Genomic DNA, 8,730 nt, shown 5'->3' on the forward strand with positions numbered 1-8,730 from the left:
TCAGGATGGGATGTCTTATTATAGCGGCTGTCTCATGACACCACAGCGGTCCTAGCTTTTCTGAGGCCCTACGCTGGATCTCTTATGGAGGGCCCCCCCGCCCCCGCCCCTCTTTTTCACACTTCTACCCCTGCCCTCTATATGCTCTCCTCCAGTTATAGCCCTATCCTGAGCAATGTAAAGTAAAACACTTGTTCTGCATATGATCTGTATTCCTGAATGTGCATATAATAATATGGATATATAATAGTATATAATAATATAGAGTATGCATCTCTCATTATTGTTTCTTTTTTTGTGTGTGCCGTTGAACTGTCTCCTTTGCTGTAGAAAAAAATGATACCCTGTGCGAAACTGTAATTTATGAAAATGGTCATTACCCACACTATGGGCCAGATATATAACAACAAAGTATATAAAGATTATGAATTGCTGCTATTAAAATGAGAAAACATTAGTTAAAATGCTTAATAGTGGCATATAGGGTGCGAAAAAATATTGAAGTAAGCTGTAGCATCAGTAAAAAATACCTTTATAATCAGTGCTAATTCTAAAATTCACACCAAAACTTTATAGGCTTTCATATAGAAGTACTCATAATCCACAGAAAGTTCAAAGATTTTAATGTACTGAGAACAGCGATAATGGCTATTATTTGTATTACACAGGGAATTTTAGCTACTAATTTAGACTTTCAAACTCCTGCATTTTTTTAGGCGAAGTCGTCTACTACAGCATCAAGGTCTTGATGCTTCCCAAGCTCTCTGTTGATGCTAATGGCAGCAAGTCCACTCAGGCGTTTTTGACTCATTGTTGAACGCAGGCAGGTCTTGATTAGCTAAAGCTTTACTCCGCTGAGTGGCAAAGTTTGGAGAAACTTTTTTTCTGCAGAGGCTACAGTTACTGGAAGTGTTACAGCTATCCTAAGTGCTATACACAGGCTGGAGTACAGTTCCTCCAGTTGCTTTTCGTGGATTAAAGACAAGGTCTCCAGTGCTGTTGTGTGGGATGGTATTGATGGAAGGTTTTCAATTTTTTGTGCCAGTTCAAATCCATTGATGTCTGATTCAGCATTGCAGCTCAAAATCGTCTCCACCTTTGCACACAAACTTTTAGTGATTCACTAGAAGTATTCTTTACATTGTTGAACTTCAGCAGCACTCCAAATTTCTCCTAACCTACATCCCTTTTATTTCAGTAAATATGATGAATGAGGTAACCTACACCCTTGTATGTCAGTAAATGTGATGAATGAGGTAACCTACACCCTTGTATGTCAGTAAATGTGATGAATGAGGTAACCTACACCCCTTGTATGTCAGTAAATGTGATGAATGAGGTAACCTACACCCTTGTATGTCAGTAAATGTGATGAATGAGGTAACCTACACCCCTTGTATGTCAGTAAATGTGATGAATGAGGTAACCTACATCCCTTGTATGTCAGTAAATGTGATGAATGAGGTAACCTACACCCTTGTATGTCAGTAAATGTGATGAATGAGGTAACCTACACCCCTTGTATGTCAGTAAATGTGATGAATGAGGTAACCTACACCCCTTGTATGTCAGTAAATGTGATGAATGAGGTAATCTACACCCCTTGTATGTCAGTAAATGTGATGAATGAGGTAACCTACACCCTTTGTATGTCAGTAAATGTGATGAATGAGGTAACCTACACCCCTTGTATGTCAGTAAATGTGATGAATAAGGTAACCCACACCCTTATATGTCAAAAAAAAGCTGCCATGGTGTCTTGCCGCCATCTTGCCTGGGACAAACGACGATATCAACACTCTGTGTTTGTAAACATTGACCTGGGCATGCAGATCAGGATATCTTATATATATATATATATATATATATATATATATATATATATATATATATATATATATATATATATATATATATATATATATATATATATATATATATATATATATATATATATATATATATATATATATATATATATATATATATATATATATATATATATATATATATATATATATATATATATATATATATATATATATATATATATATATATATATATATATATATATATATATATATATATATATATATATATATATATATATATATATATATATATATATATATATATACAGGTAGGGGTTCAAATTATATTCTGCCTGGATACCAAATACTCTAGGAACGCCTCTGGGGACATCACTGTTAATAGGTTTAGGGGAAGAAGAGTGACCGTCCACCACAGCAGAAATAGAACGGTCAGAAAGGAAACTGGAGATAAAGGTACAGAGAGAAGAATATAAACCGCAGGAGGGTATTTTGGAAAGCAAAGATTTGTGTCAGACCCTATCAAAAGCTTTTGATATGTCCAGCGTAATAGCAAAGGTTTCACCGAAACGGCTAAGAGAGGATGACCAAGAGTCAGTTAAGAAGGCTAGGAGATCACCAGTAGAACCCCCCTTGCGGAACCCATACTGGCGATCAGATAGAAGGTCAGAAGTGGAAAGGTGCTTTTGAATCTTCCGGTTAAGGATTGATTCAAAAGCTTTAGATAGACAAGAAAGTAAAGCTATAGGACGGTAGTTTGAGGGATTGGAACGGTCACCCTTCTTAGGCACAGGCTGTACCAAGGCATACTCCCACGAAAGGTAGATATTGACAGGCAGTGGCGAAAGAGTTTGACCAGGCAGGGTGTCAGCACGAAAGCACAGTATCTATCCAATTCTGACCTTCTCCCTGATCTCCAGTATGGGTTCCGCAAGGGCCTTCCTGACTGACGCTTGGTCATTCTCACTAAGCCGTTTCGGTGAAACTTTTGTTATTGCCTTTAACATCTCGAAAGTTTTTGACAGAGTATGGCACAAATCTTTGTTTTCTAAACTACCCTCCTACGGATTCCTTCCAGCCGATCTACCGCTGCTCTGGCAGACGGTCACTGTTCTTTCCGTAAACCTATCAACAGTTGTGTCCCGCAGGGCTCTGTCCTGTCTCCCTCCCTCTTTCTGTTGTTCATTAACGATCCTCTTTTCAACACAAACTGTCCTATTCATTCGTACGCCAATGAGCCCACTCTGCACTACTCAACACCTTTTGACAAAAGACCCTCCCAACGGGAAGTACGGGAGTCTCGGCTGGAGGCTGCAGAACGTTTAATCTCAGACCCTGCTATCCTTTCTGAATGGGGAAGGACGAACCTTGTGTCCTTCAATGCCTTAAAACTCAGTTTCTTCACCTATCAACTCGATACAAGCTTTCAAACACCTATCCCCTATTTTTTGACAACACTCAGCTGCCACAAACTTCTGCACTTAACATCTTCGGTCTCTCCTTAACTCAAAATCTTAATTGGAAACTTTATAATATTATCTCATCTCTTGCTAAATCAGCTTCCTCGATGTCAGGTCCCTGCACCTTCTCCGCCAGTTCTTTTCCCCCTCACAAATGTTGTCAATATACAGGGGCCTTGTCCGCCCTCGCATGTAGTATGCATTTCATATGTTAGGGGCTCGACACGAACATCTATATTTGACAAAGTCAAGTCTAAGGCTGTTTATCTCATCAGATCCCGTCCTCTTGCGAGCAGTCTTTTGCCTCTTAACTTTCGCGGCAATGTTGCATCATCTAGGAAATTAGGAGAAAAACATTGCAAAAACAGCTTGGGTGCCGTGGCTTCACGCACGAGGAAATGTTTTGTGGCTAATTCACGCCGAGTTGGTAAAGAGCAAGAGGACCTTGCCAAGGAGAGTCTAGTCCGCTGTGCGTTTAGTATAGCCAGACGACACGTTCAAAGAAATATAGACTTATTGCGTCCACCCCCAAAGACATTTGTGTTTCCTCAGACACAGCCTCCTAGTCTCCGAAAACTCTCCTAATGTACACCTGAAACGTAATAGAGGTAGATGGATAGAGACAGAGAGATAGCGAAAATGAGAACATAAGAACATAAGGAGTCTGTAAGGCCGATGGCCTTATTCAAGGCAGCTTCTGTTAACCTAACCACACACAGCCTCACCATCCATGAACATAATTATCTGGCCTTTGTTTGCAGGTATGTTGGCCACACCCTTCCCTGTGAACCTAGTGCTGGCTTGGTGTTTAGTGTGCCATGTAACTGTTATCCTCACACGCTTTTCTCGCCTCCACCACCGTGTTCCCGACGAGCCGCTTAGTGGAACCTTTGTGAGCTGACCACCGCCTGCTGGGGGCCTTGCGTGCTGACCTCCCGCCACTGGGAGCCGGTCTTGAAGGCGATCGTGTGGCGTGCGTGGTCCAGCACGGCGCCGTACTTGCACAGGAGGGAGACGCCCATGACGAAGTCATAGTCGTTGGAGGCCACCTCCTCCAGCGGCGCGGCGTTCACGCGGCAGCCGTCGCCCAAGTCCAGCACGACGCGCTTGGGCAGCCTGCGGCCTTTCCTGCTGGCGAGGAGCAGCTTGCGGCGCCTTTCTGACACGTGGAAGCCTTGGGCGCCGGTGTCCAGCAGTACCGTCATGGGCCTAGCCCACGCCGCGCCGCCCTCCCGCCGCACCCAGAGGACGTCAGGCTCCACGGAGCGCTCCGTTTTCCTCGGCCTCCGCCGCAGCTGCTGCGGGCGGCAGACGAAGAGGTCACTGCCGTCAGGCCGAAACACCTGCACCATGCGGCCGCGCCGCAGGTGGTGGGCGTCCAGCACGACCTCGTCTGCGTCGTACATGTTCTCCAGCCACGCCGGGAACACAGTGGCGGGGACGACCATCTCCACGCCGCCCCTCAGACTGATGGGGACGGCCTTCAGCTCTATGACGTCCAGCACCCGCGAGCCGATCCAGAGAAGGATCTCCTGCTTGGCGGTCGGCTCCGTGCCGGTGATCAGCCCCAGCCTCTTGGCCATGGTGTGGAAGAGGAAGGTGATCTGGGCCCCGGAGTCCAGCTGGACGAGGCACGCGTGGCCGTTCACCGAGCCCAGCACACGGTTGTGGTCATCCACGTGAAGACACGGGTGGCTGCCGAGCCGCCGCCTCTTCCTGGCGGGCACCGACGGCGGCTCCAGCACCAGCCCCACCGCCTCGCCCTTGCCGGGGCTGCGCGGCCGCTTGTTCGAAACCCGATGCACTGGCGGGGGAGCCATCTCAGTGTGTTGTGAAGAAGAGTGAATATGTAAAAAGAAAAAGATGATGTTGATGAAGAAGAACAGGAGGAAAGAGAAGGAGAAGGAGGAGGAGGAGGAAACGATGAAGAAGAGAGGATAAGTAGAAGAAAAAGATGATGTTGATGAAAGAGAGCAAGAAGAAAGAGAAAAAGAAGAAGAAAAAGGAGGAGGAGGAGGAGGAGGAGGAGGAGAAAAAGATGAAGAATAAGAAAAAAAAAGTAAAAGATGATCATGAAAAAAATAATGAAAATGATCAAAAACAAAAATGATCACGTGACATGAACTACAGAACCTCTCGCCCCCCAACGTTCCTTTTATTTTTCTCTACCTTCCTCCTTTCCTCCCTTTCTCCTCCTTTTCCTCTCTAATCCTCACTCTTCTCTTTTTTTCCCATTATTCCTTCATATTTATATTTTCTTTTCCTTCCCTCCCCTTCGGTTTTTCTTCATACTGTCATATCCATCCACCTTCTCTCTTTCCTTCCTTCCTTCCTTCCTTCTCTCCTTTCCTTACTTCCGTTTTCCCCTTTCTTCCCTTCATTCTTCTTTCTTCCCTTCCCTCCTCTCTCCATCCATTCTTCCCTTTTGTTATTCCTTTCTATTTTCCCTTCCTTTCCCTCCCTCCTGTCTTTCCCTCTCTCCCTCTCTATTTCACATTACTCGTTTTGTTTCATTATTCCCTTCCTTTCCTTTTTCTTTCCCTTTCTTCACATCTCCCATTCCATCACATCGCCTTCCTTCCCTCTCCCTCTCCTTCCCTCCCCCCTCACTCGCTAATCCTCCCCCTCCCTCTCCGCCTCCCCAACAGGACCCCAAGTTGACCCTCCGTAGCGGGGCTCAACGGAGATGGTTGAGCCGAAGTGGACGTGGCTTTCGCTAACCTCATCGCCCAGAAGCCAGAGATCGCGAAGGTAAGGGGAGGAGGAGCGGGTGTGTGTGTGTGTGTGTGTGTGTGTGTGTGTGTGTGTGTGTGTGTGTGTGTGTGTGTGTCCAGTTTGGCTCCGGGGATACAGAAACGCTGCCGTCTCAACGTATTCCGACCGCAAAACTCCGTAAGATGGCCTCTCACCACACTGTCGCCAACTAAGTTGACTCTAGTAGTCAGTTTGCCCATGCCAGGAAATAGCGTCTGGTTCGTACAAGTGACAGCTGGGAGAATGGTCTTGTGGTTTCTTTTGGCAGGGCGCGAGGTACAAAAGGGAGCGCGGGCGAAGGTGGGTTTGGAAGTGGTGGTGGTGACAGTAGTGGGTGGTTGGGGAAGGGTGGAGGGTGAGGTGTGGATGGAGGGAGATGTGGTATCAGAAGTGGAGGAGGAGGAGGAGGAGGTTGAGTTCGTGTTGGAGGTGGAAGTGGAGGATGGAGTGGTGATGAGGATAGGGGAGGAGTCAAGGGTGCTGGAGGGAGAGGAAGGGAGAGCGAGAGAAACAGGAGTGGTATTGTGGATGGAGGTGGATGAGGTAGGAAGGGAGGTGGATGGAGTAGAAGGAATGGCAAGGGTGGCGGCGGGTTCAGGCGTGGCAGAGGAGATCGTGTTGGAGGTGGAAGGGGAAGATGGAGTGGTGATGAGGATAGGGGAGGAGTTAAGGGTGTTGGAGGGAGAAGAGGGAGTGGGAGTGGATGAGGTAGCAAGGGAGGTGGATGGGGCGGAAGGATTAGTAAGGATGGAGGCGGGTTCAGGCGAGGGAAGGGAAGAAGGAAAGAGAGGAAGGAAGGGAAGAAGGAAAAAGTGGAAGGGAAAGGAACGGAAGGGAAGGGAAGAAAAGGAAGAGAAATTATAAGTAAAGAAGGAAAAGAAAGGATTGATGGAAGGAAGAGAAGGACGGGCAGGGAACAAAAGGAAAATAAATTATAAGTAAAAGAAGGGAAAAGAAAGGAAGGAAGGAAGGGAAAGGAAGGGAAGGGATGATAATTGAAGAGAAGAGAGAGGGAAAGGGCGGGAAAAAAGTGGAAGAGAAAGGGAAGGAAAGGGAAGAAAAGAGAAAAAAGTGGAAACACTTGAAACACTTTATTATGCTTACAAAAAAATGGTTTTATAATAAGCAGAAATTAATTTAATAATTTTTAAGCAGGGAAGGGAAGGAAAGGGAAGGGAAAAGGAGAAAGAGAAGGGAAAGGACGATAAAAAAAGTGGAACGGAAGGGAAAGGAAGGGAAGGAAAGGAAAGGAAAGGAAAGGAAAGGAAAGGACGAGAAAGAAAGTGGAAGGGAAGGGAAGTGAAGGGAAGGGACGGAATGGCAAGGGTGGCGGCGGGTTCAGGCGTGGCAGAGGAAATCGTGTTGGAGGTGTAAGGGGAAGATGGAGTGGTGATGAGGATAGGGGAGGAGTCAAGGGTGTTGGAGGGAGAAGAGGGAGTGGGAGTGGATGAGGTAGCAAGGGAGGTGGATGGGGCGGAAGGATTAGTAAGGATGGAGGCGGGTTCAGGCGAGGGAAGGGAAGAAGGAAAGCGAGGAAGGAAGGGAAGAAGGAAAGCGAGGAAGGAAGGGAAGAAGGAAAAAGTGGAAGGGAAAAGAACGGAAGGGAAGGGAAGAAAAGGAAGAGAAATTATAAGTAAAAGAAGGGAAAAGAAAGGAAGGAAGGAAGGGAAGGGAAGGGAAGGGAAGATAATTGAAAAGAAGAGAGAGGGAAAGGGCGGGGGAAAAGTGGAAGAGAAAGGGAAGGAAAGGGAAGAAAAGAGAAAAAAGTGGAAACACTTTAAACACTTTATTATGCTTACAAAAAAATGGTTTTATAATAAGCAGAAATTAATTTAATAATTTGTAAGCAGGGAAGGGAAGGGAAGGGAAGGGAAGAGAGAGAAGGGAAAGGACGATAAAAAATTGGAACGGAAGGGAAGGGAAGGAAAGGAAAGGAAAGGAAAGGAAAGGAAAGGGAAAGGGAAAGGACGAGAAAGAAAGTGTAAGGGAAGGGGTCTATTTTTGGCCAACTATGCGTGTAGATATTGACGCGTATGTGGCTAAGTGTGTCAAGTGTGCCCAACATAAAGGGACGTGCCTAGGCCTGCGCCGATCCTAGAATACCCGCCCCCTGCCCGGCCTTGGGATGTAGTTTCTTTTGACTTGCTACAGCTTCCCGCCAGCCACCAGGGCTCTAGGTACCTCTTAGTTTGTGTAGATCACTTGTCTCAGTACGTTGTTTTAGCCCCAGTGCAAGATAAATCTGCTAAGTCCATTGCTCATGCCCTGATTACTCATCTCATTTGTCCGTATTCCACACCTAGAGTGTTGTTAAGTGATAATGGAACCGAGTTTCGAAATCAACTTTTAGCAGAAATATGCAAACAGTTTGCCATTACACAATCTTTTACAGTCAGTTATCACCCAGCCAGCAACGGCCTTGTTGAGCGCGCGAATAGGAAGATTTTAGATGTCTTGCGCCCGGTCGTTAGCGGACTTCAGCATACATAGGAGGACTGGCTAGCATATGTTGCAGCAAGCATAAACAGCCGTGTTTGTGAGTCAACGGGACGACCCACCACTACATAATTTTTGGGGTTGAGAAGAGACTCCCGTATGACCTGCTTGGTAGTTCTCATTCACCTGTATATAATGTAGATGATTATTCTAAGGTTCAACTCAAGGTTTTCACAGATATTCATAGAGA

The sequence above is a fragment of the Eriocheir sinensis genome, unplaced genomic scaffold, assembly GCF_024679095.1.
Source record: "Eriocheir sinensis breed Jianghai 21 unplaced genomic scaffold, ASM2467909v1 Scaffold95, whole genome shotgun sequence".
NCBI classification, from domain to species: domain Eukaryota; kingdom Metazoa; phylum Arthropoda; class Malacostraca; order Decapoda; family Varunidae; genus Eriocheir; species Eriocheir sinensis.